Below are 16,516 nucleotides of genomic sequence, written 5' to 3'. Positions count from 1 at the left end.
AAGTGAGGTGAATGCTGGGTGTCCTGCTCTCCACTCGCCATCTTTTTGCATGGAGACAGGTTCTCTCAGTGAATCTGGTGCCAGGCATGTAGCCAAAGCCTGCCTCAGTGTTAGCTTGTCTGTTCTCCAACAGCACTGGGGGTCTGGGTTATGTCTGTTTTTTGTGTGGATGCTTGGAATTTGCATTCGGGTCCTCATGCTGTGCATCAAGCCCTCTTACTCCTACCCTAAAGTTAAAATTTTTAATCTACTTTTTAATGTTTTAATTATGTAATTATATAATTTCTCTCTTCCTGCTCCTCCTTCTAAATCTTCCATGTACATCTCCTGTTCTCTTTCAAATTCATGGCCTTTTTTTCTTTAATTGTTTATATATATATATATATATATATGTATGTTTATACACACATGTATATACATACAGGTGTATCATGTATATATACATATAAATGTATATATATGTACATATGTATACATACATATATATACACATATATATGAATGAATATCTATTTCTAAATAAAAAACACAACCTCATTATTATGTATAATGTTGCTTGTGTGTCTATAAGTTTAATAAAGTTTTCCTCTCAAATGCTTTCCTGTTTACACGGAAAACTACTATTGAGTCAACATTTTCTATTTCAGACATGTAGTAAGCTTCCAGTATTTAACCATCCCTCTTCTCACGTAACTATGGTGCTAAAAAAAAAAAAAAGAAAAACTAGTAAGTGTATGGGCAGTGTCTTCTCCGAAATCAACAGCATAGACAGAATCCAAGTATATCAGGGTGCATTTCCCGCTGTCTGCAGCACAGACCCTTCACTGTAATATTCATCAGTTAAGAGGCTCATCTTAGCTGTTTGTCAGCTTGCCTGGGGGATCTTATGAATTATGAATTATGAACTCTTGGCTCCCAGGTTCTGAAGATGTTGGCTCACAGGGCAAGTATGAAGACGAGCAGCGTGCAATGTCCAAAGGTCCCCCCATGCTTCTGGTGTCAGCCTGAGCTGAGAGCTGCTGATCTGTAGTGCTGTGAGGTGAGACAGCAAGAGTTTGGCGTGTTGTTGCATTTATGTATCCGTGTTACAGGCTGACAGTGAGATAGTTTACAGGAAACTGTTTTATATTCATTTGCTTTACATGGAAGCCACAGCCTGATAGCAAACAAGGAAAGGCAATCTAATTTAGAACTCTCATCATTATTTCCTGTGGAGTTTTGTCTATAGACTCTAATATGTAAATATGTATAGTAACAAAGAAACTATTGTAATGATAAAGACAGATTTTTCAGATTCCTTAGGCCCCTCACACTGAACACAGAATAAATGAAGAACTACCAGCAGTCAGTGTACTTGGTAGCAGTATATACGCCATTCATCATGAAAGTGAATATTGCTTTGTGGTACTTCAAAACACAGGATTTCTATAGAAAGTAGATAAAAGGTAGTTCCACATGGAGGAACCTAAGGCACAAAGCAAGGGACAAATACTTGTTGCATGGCACAGTCACAGAGCTGTGTGAGTGGCCTGTGTAGCCTTGCTGTGGGAGACACATAAATGTCTTCCACTGATGGGGACAGAGAATTCTCTTGGTTCTCTGTGCAGTCACCCAGTGTGGCCTTCTGAGGAAAGTGGACCAAGATGGATTCTAAACCCCCCTCTGGCTTCGGAGTTGCTTAGGACTGTGGACACCAAGAGGGACAGCAGGAGGCTGGTACCATGCATTTCTATCCCTAGCCCACGGGATACAGACTTTCATGTCTTCCCTAAGCGTGTCCTTCCACATTGCCCCTTCATCTGTTGTACTGCTCAGTGATTTTGCTCTACTCGAGCTGTGGTCTCTTAGATGTGCTCACGCCATGCTGGTCTGCGCACATGGGTGTTATGCTTCTGATTGTCCCTTTTAATCCCGTTGACAGGCATTGTGGCAGAAGTGTGCTAGGAATCAGCTGTGTGATAGAAAATGTGAAACCCAGCCTGGTGCTCACTGCATGGCTTGAGTCAACTCACCGGTTGGTGGGCAGCTGATGAGCTGGTCCTCAGATCTTCTACACGTACAGATCTCCACATGCAGGCACCTCCTCCAGAAGAAAACGACCAAAAATAGATCATAGATGTAACACAAAGCCAAGCACGTGCACACACACACACACAAACACAAGAGTTGGTCTAGTAACATTTCAGTTCAGTAGATCCAGATATACTAAATACATAAAAAAATCTAAAAATGCATTTATGTCAAAACTCTAAGTTATGTGAAGCTTCCCTTTCTTATCACCATTATGTAGGCTCTGCATGGATGCCACATGAATATTTGATTTTTCTTTGAAGATTTTGTTTGCAATTAGCGTGGCTTTTTTTTTTTTTTTTTTTTTTTTTTTTTTGATCCTAAGGCTTTTCTTGTGGCCATTCTTTAGCATTCTGAAATCAGGTTGTTTACAGTATGATCTGTGTAAATCTCTGCTTGCTCCCCACCTGCACTTCCCACTTCCACTTCCACTGCTGGCACCAAAGGGCTATTGAATTGATGCTGTCCTTGTCCGTTTTCAAGTTGAGGAGATGTGGGAAATGCAGAAGCGGAGGGTGCATTGCTCTCAGTGACTTTGCAGAACTGAAATGAGAACACTGCTTAATAAAACATAGAGAATTCCTTAGAAAATTTCCAAACCATTTTCCCTTGATTCCTGCTGCTGCTTCTGCTGTGTGTGGCAGCGGGGAGTGCGAGAGGACTTTTCTATGGCATCTAACAGAGCGTGAAAACCCTGTCAGGTGACTTACAGACCACATTATCTCCAGCTTTGTGGGCTTGTTTTTAGTTAGCTGAGAAGGTCGATTGATTATGGATGCTAGAGGGAACAATCTTCCTTTTGCCCTACAGACTGGATTTCACACATTAGAAATGAGAGCAGCGCAAGATGGAGAGATTGATTTAGGGTATCTGGTTTTATGTTGAGGTCCTTGATCCACTTTGACTTTAGTTTTGTGCAGGGTGATAAACTCATTGGCACAGGAGACAACTTCCTGAACAGAACACCAACAGCACAGGCTCTAAGAACAACAATCAATAAATGGGACCTCATGAAACTGAAAAGTTTCTGTAAAGCAAAGGATACCGTCATCAAAACAAAACGACTGCCTACAGATTGGGAAAGAATCTTCACTAACCCTTTATCTGACAGAGGACTAATATCCAGTATATACAAAGAACTAAAGAAGCTGAAAAGCAGCAAACCAAGTAATCCAATTAAAAAATGGGGAACAGAGCTAAACAGAGAATTCTCGACAGAGGAATATCGAATGGCAGAAAAACACTTAAAGAAATGCTCATTCTCATTAGCCATCAGGGAAATGCAAATCAAAACGACCCTGAGATATCACCTTACACCCATCAGAATGGCCAAGATGAAAAACTCAAGCGATAACACATGCTGGAGAGGTTGTGGAGAAAGGGGAACCCTCCTCCACTGCTGGTGGGAATGTAAACTGGTACAACCACTCTGGAAAGCTATCTGGCGCTTTCTAAGACAAATAGGAATAGTGCTTCCTCCAGACCCAGCTATACCACTGCTAGGTATATACCCAAAGTTTGTTCAAGTACACAAAAAGGACACTTGCTCAACCATGTTTATAGCAGCTCTATTTGTAATAGCCAGAACCTGGAAACAACCCAGATGTCCATCAACGGTGGAATGGGTACAGAAATTGTATTTTTATACAATGGAATACTACTCAGCAATCAAAAAGGAAGAAATCATGAAATTTGCAGGCAAATGGTGGGATCTAGAAAAGATCATTCTGAGTGAAATATCCCAGAAGGAGAAAGACAAACATGGGATATACTCACTTATATAGACCTATAAGATATGATAAACATAATGAAATCTATACACCTAAAAACGATAATCAATTGAGCGGACATGGGGTGAGATGATCAATCCTCATTTAGAAAGACAGATGGGATGTGCATTGAACGTATGACAGGAGTCTACTGAGCGCATCTGAAAGACTCTAACTAGCAGTGTTTTCAAAGCAAAGACTCATGACCAAACCTTTGGCAGAGTACAGGGAATCATAAGAAAGAAGGGGAGTTAGTCTGATGGGGAAAGGATAGGAGCTCCGCAAGGACCAAATATATCTGGGCACAGGGTCTTTTCTGAGACTGACATTCAACCAAGGACCATGTATGGATATAACCTAGAACCTCCATTCAGATGTAGCCTGTGGTAGCTCAGTAACCAATTGCTTTCCCAAAGTGAGGGGCACAAGGACTATTTCTAACAGGAACTCAATGACTGGCTCTTTGGTCTCCCCACCCCCGAAGGGAGGAGCAGTCCTGTTAGGCCACAGAGGAGGGCTTTGCAGCCAGTCCTGAAGATACCTGATAAAACAGGATCAGATGAATGGGGAGGAGGTCCCCCCTATCAGTGGACTTGGAAAGGGGCACGGTGGAGATGAGGGAGGGAGGGAGGGACTGGGAGGGAATGAGGGATCGGGACACGGCTGGGATACAGAGTTAATAAAATGTAAGTGATAAAAAAAATTAAAAAAATAAAGTAATAGAAAAAAAGAAAAAAAATCAGTGGGTGGACTCTGAGGAGAGAGGATATATAGGAGATTATAGTGAGACAATGTTCTTTGGATCAACATCGCTTCTTCGTGCGTTGACACTTGACTTCACAGAGAGAAACCTTCCAGAGAACTTCTCTGGGCAAATCCGCTGAGTCTTAAGGCTTTCGCTGACTTGTCCTGATCTGCTGAATTGTGCTGATTTATGCTGTTGTTTTGTGTTGGTATTAGGAGTGGATCACTGGTATCCAGACAACAAAGAGTAGACTGACTCTAAGTAATTACTCCAACAAAGGTCTACAACCTCCTTATCCTAATAACCTTTTCTCCCATACCGCTGGTCAGTGGATAGAAGAGAGGAAAAAAATGTTGAAGAACGTTAAATAAAGTAGGTTTCTTGAACAAAAAAAAAAAAAAAAAAAAGATGGAGAGATTGGCTCAGCAGTTAAGAGCACTCATTCTTCCAGAGGACCAGAGTCCAGTTCCCAGCACAACTGCCCATAATTTAGGATCCAACACCCTCTTCTAGATCCTCAGGGAAAACACAGAGAGATGAGAAAAAAAAAGCAGAAATGTGGAATGTTAAAATTTGGAACATATTTGAAGCTTGTTCAGCTGAGCTCAAGCTTTGGATATGGGGACTTGTTGTTCTAGCCTCCAGTCTGGAGTTCTGTTTGGTAATTCCTTACCCTTAGGGTTGTGAAAGGTTCTTAGAGTCTTTCCACCCATTGCTTTTAGCCTTAGAATAGCATTATTTAAGCAATTTAAATTTTCTCGTTGCTACAGGTGGAAATTGGAAGAGAGATTTGGAGGTCACACAGCCGGCAGTGCAAGCCTCATTTGTGTCATGCCTTTAGCTTTTCGATGGGTCAAGTTACTTAATATCTCTGAGCATGTTTGCATATCCAAGTCTCTCAGAAGGTGGTTGTCAGAGTGAGATTTGTGCATTAGAATGTGCCAGCAGGAGCATTAAACCCAGGAGCTTGTTCCTCCCGTCATGGACTGAGCTCAAGAGAACACATGAGAATTAATTGCCAATGATAAAACCCAAGACTGATTCTGAGGTACAGATAACCCTCGGGGGTGGAGCACACCGCTGGCAGGACTTTCGGAGATGTTTCATCAAAATGGAGACATGAACAACAGTTAGGAGTCATCAAGCAGGTAGGAGAAATAAGGAATACCTTGACTTTCTTTCCTATAACCTAGGCCACTGCATCCTTCTCTTCCATGTTGGATTGTTGCAAGAAGCAGATGATGACCAGGGTACACCAGAAATGTGCCTGGCAGTTCTGTGCCAGGTAAAATGACCCGAAAAGTACCACCCCAAGCAATGGGGTTCAAAGCCTGTAAGATGCTCTTCCTGTATTCCTGAGCCTGGAAGGCGAGGAACCCAAAAACCTGTCTTCCGTTATGGTTCTCGTTCCACTGTATGGTACTTGCTTGCTTATATGGCTGAAGATCAGGACCATCAATGTAGAGAACCGGGTGCTTCTCTCCTACTCACTGTGGAATCCTTGGTCCACAGCGGTTTCTAGAGCTGATGATCCTTTGTTTTCCATCATCCTTCTGCCACAGAGGCAATGGGCATGCAGCCAGCTGAATCTTCCTTTCCTGACCTTTTCTGTTTATACCTGCCAGACTTTCAAACTGCCAGCACCTATATGCTTTGCCTGAAGGCTTTGTCTGGCTGCTGAGCCCCCCTCAGCTCCTAGAATATGGAGGCCACAGATACTGAGAGCTGAGCTTCATCTCCAGCTGTTGTCAGTGTTATCACATAGCAATTGGTGGATTAGTATCCAATATGTCTGGTCTGTTGGGAGAGAAAAGTATTTTGAACTGAGATTCCCTCCAAGAGGGAGGGTAGAGGCTCACAGGAGTCAAGAATCGAATGGCAATTAAAGGCTCAAGAAGCCAATGCAACTTAGGAATCGCATAAAGTTACAAAATTCGCCAGATCTCTCCCCCACGTTGTACAGGCAGTAAACAATTTCTTAAGAAGGAGGCTCTCCCATCAGCTGCGGCTTGTGCAGGGGACTCCGGGGATACTGTGTTCTTGAGTTTTCACCCAGGGTGGGGTTGGTGCTTTGGTGAAGCAGCTGACTACTTCTGAGTTACACATGCTCCTGTAATTAACTCTAATAAGCTCAATGGTTCACCAAGCTAGATTTGAGTGGAATAATTTCTTCACTCTGTTATCTGTGCTCTATTTGGGATGAACAGACATGTGTCATGTCTCCCCAGGAGAAGTCATACAGTACCTCTGAGTTATGGCTCCCAAGGTCTTACTGGCGTTATCTAAGCACCCCCTCCGCCCCAGTGAAAACTTTATTGATAATTTGACATCATTTTATTTTCTCTCTTATTTTACTTCCTTATCAATGATTCTTGGAGCTCTCCCTCCTTCCAAACAAGCCACTCACACTTGGTCTCAGGTTGACCCGCGCTAAAATATCCATTGAGCTTCTATGCCCCTGTTCTACGTACGGACAATGTTGCTCTCATCATGAGACAGAAAAATGCCAGTTTCCCTTGCTTCCCTTGCAGCTAAGTTTGGTATACAGTCTGTACCTGGACAATCAGATATATCTATGCCAGTCTCTAAATTGGAAGCTTATATCAGGAAGAAGTATAAAATTGTATGGACTTTCTACGTCTGTCCCAGCTCTGAAAATGACATGGAGACATTTATTTATTTATTTATTTATCTATCTATTTATTTATTTATTTATTTATTTATTTATAATAGCTTTAGGCCTTAGCTTAATTTTGTTCCCAACAAGCTATTATAACCTATGTTATAATGTGACTTGTTACCTCTCCTCAGCTTCAAATGTCTGACTTCCTGTCTTTGTAGGTAAACCCTCCAGTGCCTGATTCTTTCCCAGAGTTCCTATCTCTGCCTGGAAGTCCTGCCTTTCTCTCCCGTCTTTGCTATAAGCTGTTCAGCCCTTTATTCAAGCAATCAGAAGGTGGAGGGGAACCATGTTTACAAAAAAACTGAGGCAGGCAATGCTTCATAAAAATGGCAACACCAAAGCTCTGCCTGTACACTGTTCTCCAACCCTCGAAGTACAGAAATCAGCATTTGAATGATGCAAGGACAATCTTTACACAGTGCATAAAAAGATTACCCCAACGGAAGTATTCGGAGATGTTTCTGTTGACAGTGGCAGACACCTTGAATGACAGCTTCTGGAAGCTAATCAGTGACACTTGTGGTAAAACTTTAGCAACTGTGGATGTGAAAGTGACTTCATAGAAAATTCTGCTTTAATCTGTTTTGAGGCCTGCTCCATTCCCACCTCTGAGACTGGCTCTTCAATCTCACCAATGTCTTTTTTAAAATAAATCTCTCTCCTATAAAATAACAGTGTCAGTTTCTGTACCTTGTACAGAATGTACAAGAATGTCCAGCTTGTACCTGGAATGCTGTTTGTGTCCATTAGAATATAGCCAGGAAAATAACCCTTAGGCTTGTTTGAACAGATGGAATTTAACAGTGATAGTTGGTTAAAAGGGTGATAGAAAAGCTCAGATGCCAAATAAAAAGCAATGAAGTGACCAGGAATGAGGAACAGCTGGAAGATGCTGCCTGCCTTCCCCCGGCATCAGAGAACAGTGGAAGAAACTTGCCAAAAAGGCCGTTGTCTGACAGGAGCTGTCTGGACAGACTGACCATTTTGGCTGAAAATACAAAAGAGAAGAATCAGAAACAGAACCCAAGAGTCAACAGGAACACATAATAGAAGCACCAACACTTTTTGGCTTAGTGAGGAGAGTCAGGGAGAAAGCTGGGTCCCAAAGTTTATAGGGACTCTTAAAGGATTTCCTCTAAGACATAGAGAGATCTGAGAGAAAACAAGGAAGGGAATCTCCTGGAAGCCACAGCTCAAAAGCAACCCACTCTGCCAGAACCCTAACTGAATTTCCAGAGTTATTCATTGAGTCTAGATAGGAGACCCCAAGCACTCATTCGCGAGCTTTGGGCATCATAGCTTCTAATTTAGACGACTATTCCCTGGGTAATGAGGAAAACAGTGCTGCCAATTTTAGGTAGGCAAGGTGAGAAGCAATGAGTAAAGAAGATGTTTAAATACTTGGCAAAAAGAGCAATGTGTTACATCAGGGTTTTAACTGACAAACTAGAGATAAGTGCATTTACTCTCAGTTTGAATTTACGGACTCTGAGGCATAGCTTACAGGCACAAATGAGATATGGCGCCTAAGTTAGTGGCAGCTCTGCCTTACTGTGTAAAAGAAAACAAAGGTTGAGACTCAGAGCTTATCAAATGAAACAAGTTATTCAATTTTTTTAAATGTAGATTTTTTTTCTGCTTATATTTGTCTATCTCATATTATTTTTAATTGGAGAATCAATATTGAGTTTATTGTGTATACCATACTATTCTAAAACAAGCCTACACTGTAGAATGTCTCAAAAATTTAATTACCAGAAACACTTATCACTGCGGTGGGAACATAACCTTTACTATGCTGTGCAAGGACATGAAGCAAGGCTATTACTGGTCACCTTGTTGGACAATGGATCTCTTGATCATAGACTACTCCTTCTATTTGAAATTTTATATCCTTGTCTAATGCATTCCTTAGCTCCTACCACCTGAAGGCCTGGGTATTCACCATTCCACTCTCTGTTTGCCTTCTTAAAATTCTACTTGTAAATGAGATCCTGTGGTATTTGTTTTTCAGTGCAAGGCTTCTTTTGCTTAGCATAATGTCACTCATGTTACAGCAAATAAAAGAAGTTTCTCCTGTTTTTAAGGCTGATCTGTATGTATATAAATACATGTGTGTGTTTATGTATTTGTTATATACATATATATATATATTCCACATTTTAAAAAACTCATTTATGAATGGACACTTAAGGTGAGTGACTCCTGGCTATTGGGGACTGTGTTGCAATGTACATGCAAGTAGAGATAAAAAATAGTATCAATTTCCAATTCACAAAGATCTCATGTTACCTATCAGTACTTTTGTACAATCATCTTGTAAGTTTACACAGACTGTAAACTGCTTTTTAGTTTATTGTTTAGAATTGGTACCATAATAAAAATTCCTTGCTTAGAATCATGACAGCTTGGCCAAACCCTCAAGCAGGGTGCTCTGCACACTATTGATCTTTCTTCTTCTTCCTCTTCCTCTTCCTCTTCCTCTTCCTCTTCCTCTTCCTTCTTCTTCTTTCCTCTTCCTTCTTCTTCTTCCTCTTCCTCTTCCTTCTTCTTCTTCTTCTTCTTCTTCTTCTTCTTCTTCTTCTTCTTCTTCTTCTTCTTGGTTTTTGAATCAGGGTTTCTCTGTAGTGCTTTGGCTGTTCTGGACTTCCTTTGTAGACCAGGCTGGCCTCAAACTTTGAGTCATATGCCTGCCTCTGTCTTCCTGAGGGCTGGAATTACAGGTGTGTGCCACCATGCCTATTGATCTTCTTTTCCCCATGGCTGTAACCTGGATGAGAACAGAGTGATTACAAACTGAATTGTTTCTTTCTGGGGAGAGGCTATTGTGAATTTGGTCCAAAAGAGGAATGCTTGAAGAAATTAAACCCAAAGCTCAATGTCCTGCTTATTAATGAAAACATCAACAGCCATGGAATTATTTATTTATGACCATTTACTCTGGATTTTAGATGGTTATAAAGAAGTTCATTTGTGCTTATTATACTGCTTACAAGACCCTTAGTTCCCCACAACTACTATAACATGTGTATTGTCTGACATTTTATGGAAATTTTTTTCCAGATAGCTTTTGTGGTGTTTCTGTGACCCAAACAAGGCATCCTCAAGCCTGAGCACTGTTCCTTTTGGGCACAGTAGGAAATACGATCACCTCCAAGGCCTGAACCTTTGCTATATATCAGCAGCAGCCTGATGTTGCTAAGTTACCCTGCCAAGCACAGGGCTTCTAGGCCATCTGCTTTCTGGAGCAGCCGCCTCCAGCTCAGCTGTTGAAATCATAGCACCTTTCCTGAAATAACAACACATCTGTGCTCCAGGCAGGGAAATGCTTTGCCATATGACTTTCTCCATGTTGGTTAGTATTAATTCAATTAATTCGACATGAGTTGTGATTATCCAAGCATGGAGACTCCCCACTGATGCAGACTCTCAGGTGGAGAAGAGAACTACGAACACCTCACACTCTCAGTCACTGCTGGCCTTGCCCTGAGAACGCAGGGTGAAATAAAACCTGCCTTCAGCTTTATCTTTACAAGGACAACCTGCATTGTTTTTCTTATCCCTCAATTAAATTTTTTTTTTTATTTTTAATTGTTTGACAGCTCTCTTTTCATCCACTTCATTTTCCACAAACAGTACAGATATATATTCCTTTACAGGGCCCCTACTTTGAAGTGTTACTTTTAAATGTAATCTGACTTTCTGTTTTAGAACATACAATTTCAACTCAAAGTTTATTCTTTTCATTTAGAAGTAAATGTAATATAATCCTATGGATTAGAGCTTTTTTTTAAAAAAATAAAAACCAAAGTGAAAAGAGAAAAAAAAATCACTTTATAATTAGGAGGCTGAGCTGGTTTAGAGTGAGAGTGTACTCCATAGGCTCACAAGTTTGAACACTGAGTCCCCAGTAGGTGGCGCTGTGTTGGGAGGTTGTGCAACCTTTGGGAGGTAGAACTTTGATGGACGAAGTTTTTCTCTGGGGGCAGGCTTTGAGAACTTAGAGCCTCACTGTTTTTCAAGCTCATTCTTTATACTACATGGTTGCAGTTAAAGACATGATCTCTCAGTCCCCTGCTCCTGCTGCCATGCCTGATGTTTGCTGCCTCTTCCCCAATGCCCAGCCATGATGGATTTTTTTTTCATGTAAAAAAGATTAGTTTTTATTGTTCTTACTTAGATGTAGGTCTATGTGTCTGCATATGACAGTGTTTATGTGAGTGCAGGTGACCACCAGAGCCAGAGATTCCCTGGAGCTGGAGTTACAGAAGGTGTGGACTGCCTGATGTGAGTGCTAGAACTGAGCTTGCATCCTCAGGAAAATCAGCAAATGATCTTAATCACTGAGCCATCTCTTTGGCCCTATGATGGAGTCTTATTCCGTAGGAACTTTAAGACAAATACAATCTTTCTTAAGTTTTCTTTGTCTGTGGTGTTTCATTACAATGTCTGAAAAGTAACCCTTAACAGTGGCCCCTGAAGGTGGGTTTTATAGACAGAAAAAAAGGGACTTTCGGGAGAGTAGGGAGCCATGCTGGTGGCCTGAGGAATGGATGAAGGAAGACAACTCCTCCCTCTGGGTTCCTCTCCAGCAGTATACATCTTAAAGCCTTCATCAGAATGCCTACAATGGCAACTGGTCTTCCATCCCTTCTTTCTTTACTATTACGTTTTGTTGTTGTTGTTGTTTTGTTTTGTTTTTTAAAGCCAGAGTTAACTGAATTCTATAATTTCAGGACTAAGTCAACATTCAACTATTCATTTCAGTAGTCAATATTCTCAATTCCAGATAGAATGCACCTCTGCTCACTTCCTGTTATAGCAGCTAAGGGTGATTTCCTTTCTCCTTTTCTTTCTCCTTCATGCACCTCTCCAGTTTGCTTGTATTCTAATTTTCAACATTTGCTTCGTTTCTTAAAATTTATTTAATGTGTAATTTGTGTGTGTGTGTGTGTGTGTGTGTGTGTGTGTGTATGTGTATGCATGCTCTTCAATGTGTTGTCTTTGAACATGGTTTCTTTTCTTTGGGGTCAAGTGTTTGTTTCTCTGTTCTTAACCTAGTAGACTTCTCAGCAGCATTTGGTGACCTCAATTGTCTTCTGCTTCTAGCAGCAACCTAGATCTTATTTTGCCTCCTGCTACCTTGGCCACTCAGTTCCAGTCTTTTCTGCTAGGTTCACCTCCCCACCTAGATATCTAACATGAAAAGAACTCAGGACCCTGTTCTCATGCCCTCTGATCCTGGCATCTTTTTATTCTACTCTGTCCATCTATCTGGCATCTTTTTGTTCTGCCATGTTCATATTATGATAGTGACACTTTCCAGATCTGTACTTTTCCTTTTGTTTTGTCCCCCCACTAGTCACTCCAGTGGTTCATTTGGCATCCATGGATACTCAGCAGGCATCGACACTGTGTGTCCAGGACAGAAGTCTCTAGTGCTTTCCCTCTGCTTTCATCCTCGCATGGCTTACATTTCACTTTGAAAAATGGAACCAAAAACCCAGCGATGTTCACATTCAAGCCAAGAATCTTTCCTTTCACATAACACATGAAAGGATGTATCAGTACTTATGGCTCTCTGTCCCACAGACACCTCAACGATGTCCAGTCTTTGAATTATCATGATGACTTCCTTAACAAAGACATGAATGATTTGTTTTTCTGAGCCAGTACAATAGCTTTTTTATCTGATATCTCTGCTTCCAACCTCATAAACAGCAAGCAAGAAAAGCATAAATAGTATCATGTACTCAAAATCTTGTCACTTCTTTCCATTTCTATGGCTTCCAGGATCCTCCACGTTCTGCCTCTTGCCTATTAAGCCTTTGTTTAGTTCCTTGCAATACAATTTCCTCCCATAGCCTTTGACCACCCCTTCTTCTGGTTGGAATAAGTATCTCTCACTTATTCCTAGATGTCATATTCTCATTCCATCTAAGATATCACCTCCTCAGAGTTTCTTTCCACAGACTCCCACATAGATAATCTACACAGTGATTTTCATTCCCATGAGCCTACTATAGTCCCACAGATGATCTGTTATTCCTGTATGATGCATTTCTTGTTTACTTTTTTCTCTGTCTAGCCCCCTCCTAAGTTTAAACTGAGTAAGAGCAGTGACCTTGTCAGCCATATCATATAGCATTCCATCAGTGTCTTGTACTAAGAAGGCACTCACTGCCTGTCACTGTATACATGAATTCATAGACAGACGAAATGCACTTGACAAACCGTTTGTCAGTGAGTTTATGTCTGCAAGTGACAAGGCCAGAAACCAAAAAAGACAAAGGCTTGCAAAAGATCAAGTATGTGGTGGGCTAATTGGCCCATTGTTATACTTGTGTTCATTGCTATAATGCACTTGATTTCATCACACTGGAACTATTCTGAGTTTTACTCTTTGTTCTTTTGTTCCACCAGTGTTATCAGTTCATCATGTCTTGGAGTCAGTGATAACATTCAGTCTTCCTGGCGCTGTTGCAACTGAAGTTGCTGTGGGCAAAGCCAAGAGCATGATCTGTGGTGTCACTTGTCAATCATGGTTCTGTTGTGTCCTGAGGCAGTTGTACAAGCTCTAGCTATAAACTCTGGAAACTCATGATGACCATTCTGTCCTGTGACCCACTGAAACTCATAATTCTTTCAAACCAGATATTTGATTGTGGTTAGGCAGAGGGCAATATTAGAGACCTGTTTTGTTTTTGCTGTTGTGGACGAGTTTACAGAGAGCTGTGGTTTGGGTGGAAACAGTTTGCACTTTGGAAACTGGTCTTTTCATCTACTCTGTTATCTTAACCAAGATCCTGATGCTCTCAGCTTCAACTTTGTCAAGCAATCAACCTTCTTGTTAGTTATTAAAAAAAAAAAAACCCAACAATTACAGGAATACGAGGGAGGTAAGAGGCGATGTTTGGAAGACAGAGTAATCAGAATATCTTATACAAATATGAATTTGTTAAATAACAAAATTAACCAATGAAAAATTAAAAAGAGAAAATAATTCAATAACAAAAAGAAAAAAGGAAGGAAGGAAGAAAAAGAAAAGAAAAACCCAAACTCAGAACTCTGTCTTTCTTACTTATCACATACCAATGGAGGAAAGAAACTCTGATAGGCATGAGACAGGGCCATGGTAGGATTAGATAAGTTCTTAAATGTAGAAACACATTGGCTAAGTTAAAAACACATCACAGATTCAGGGGGTTAAGTGTAAAGGACTGCTCACACTAGTCAACTGATAATGAATTGAATACACAGTCATCTGTAATCACTGATTCTTTTAAAGTCCCTGCTTCATGCCAAGCTTTTAGAACAACTGTCTTTTTATCCACTATACTTTTTAATGGCGATTTTAATTTGTTATTTCAATTAAAATATGTTCAGTGAAAACAATACAAATAGTATTTTTGAAAAATTGGAAGTACCTTTCTCTTTCAAGCCTGGTAGGCTCATCCTCCAGATAAGCAAGTCAAGCAGGGTAGTTTTAATTTAATATTAACAGTCATTTACACGTAATGCCTTGTTGTGACGCAGATACGGTTGTAAACATGTTGCATATTAATTAGGATCAAACTAGAGTCTGTGTCTTAAAGAGTTCTGCTTTCTTCATTTTGTATTTGAGAAAAACAAGGCTCAGAGAAAAAGAAGTTATTTTTTCAGTTCATGGGCACTTGAGTCCAGGCAGCTTGGCTCCCAAGTTTCTGCTCCAACAATGAAACTTGACAGGTCCCCAACACTGTTGGGGCTACAACTAGACAAGTGCCCTGTACAGTCTGTAAATCTGCATGATTTTAGCACACTGGTTTATATGTCGTTCACTAACCACTTTCCAATTAATGACATTTTTTTTTGTTTCTTCTTGGCTTTAATTTTTAAAAGTAAATGACAAAAAAAAAAAAAGAGCAAAACTACAAAATTCAACTATGTTGGGCATCCTGTCCTCTTCTATCTATGGGTAAGTGTCTAGAAGTGCATAGTCCTTAGGTGTGTACGCTTTTTAATACCACCAAACTGCCTTCCAATAACAAAGAACCATTTGCACCTAGAAAATAAGAAAGAAGCTCTGGGAAAACCTGTGACTTCTATATGTCTCCCCATTGTTTCACTCCATTCTCTTTCCTTATGCATGGCTCTGCTGTTTGACAAGGTATTTCACCACCTGTCACGCACATTCGGGGGAAATGTGCGCACGTTTCTATGAGGTCTAATTCTGCTCATAGGGGATGAGCAGGAACATGGTACTTCTTGGCTTGTGCTGCCCAGCACCCTGAGGCCATGAAAGAATTACTGCAAGGGCTGGTTCACCTGGGTTTAGCCTGATCTGTGCTGACAGGTTTATTGGCTCTTAAACATTTATCCAGCCAGAACCTTTAAACCAGTCTAAGGTTTCATTTATTTTTACTCTAGGGAGAGAAGAGAAATGAGAATTGTGCTGAGAGAAACTCCACGGGGAGGTGACCCCACCCCACCCTTTCCTTGAAAACTTCTTACAAAAAAAAAATGGAATTCATCCTTTTTTTTCCAATTGTAGGTCTCTTTCCTGTCAGTGTTTCTCTGACTCCATTGGTATGTGAAAACTACATCGATGGTAGGAAATTACTGAGCTCATTCAATTCGGTTCTCTTTAACTCCTTCATGAATCATTTGCTTTGTAAGGGGAAAGTATTGAAAAGGACACTGTCTTGAATTCTTTCCCAGTTGCTGGGATAGCATGCTCTGACAAAAGCAACCTGAGGAAGGAAGGAGAGTTTGTGTTAGTTCACAGTTCAAGGTGCAGTCTATCATGACAGGGACGACATGACAGCTGGAGCTTGAAGCAGCTGGTCATCTGCATCCAGAAGCCACAGACAATATGCACAAGCATGTTGCTCAGTTTCCTTTCTCCACTCACACAGCCCAGGATCCTAGCAGGGAATGGTGCCTCCCACAGAGGATGGGTCTTCCCACCTCACTGTAATCAAGACAACCTCCCAGAGGCATGCTCCAAAGCCCATTCTCCCAAGCGATTCTAGACCCTGTCAAGTTGGCAACTAACACTAGCCACCACATAGATGACACCTACATCTGAAAAACTCTTAATGTTTGCCAGATTTTCTAGGAACGGAGGATGGAGAAACATGGATTCCATGCAAATAGGTGTGAATTTAGAGCAGTGAGGGAAAATATGCAAAGATTTTTCAGAATTAATGTTACCCTTCATGTATTGGTGAGAACACTAATGATTAAGCCAACGAAGTGATTTGCCAT

General features: G+C 40.8%; 2 long non-coding RNA genes across 3 annotated transcripts in view; one reads left to right on the top strand and one right to left on the bottom strand.

The window, feature by feature from the left end:
• LOC132647192 (uncharacterized) overlaps nucleotides 1–16,516 on the top strand; it is a 132,089-nt gene that overhangs the window by 42,596 nt on the left and 72,977 nt on the right. The window lies entirely within an intron of this gene.
• The window catches only part of LOC132647189 (uncharacterized), a 107,475-nt gene continuing 100,710 nt past the window's right edge, over nucleotides 9,752–16,516 (bottom strand). For both annotated transcript variants that reach the window (XR_009585499.1, XR_009585501.1), the window contains exon 3: nucleotides 9,752–10,037. This is a non-coding gene — a long non-coding RNA (uncharacterized LOC132647189). The remainder of the gene's footprint in view (nucleotides 10,038–16,516) is intronic.

The sequence above is a fragment of the Meriones unguiculatus genome, chromosome 1, assembly GCF_030254825.1.
Source record: "Meriones unguiculatus strain TT.TT164.6M chromosome 1, Bangor_MerUng_6.1, whole genome shotgun sequence".
NCBI classification, from domain to species: Eukaryota; Metazoa; Chordata; class Mammalia; order Rodentia; family Muridae; genus Meriones; species Meriones unguiculatus.
The sequence above is the reverse complement of the archived record's forward strand: the minus strand, read 5'-3'. Positions and strand labels throughout refer to the sequence as shown.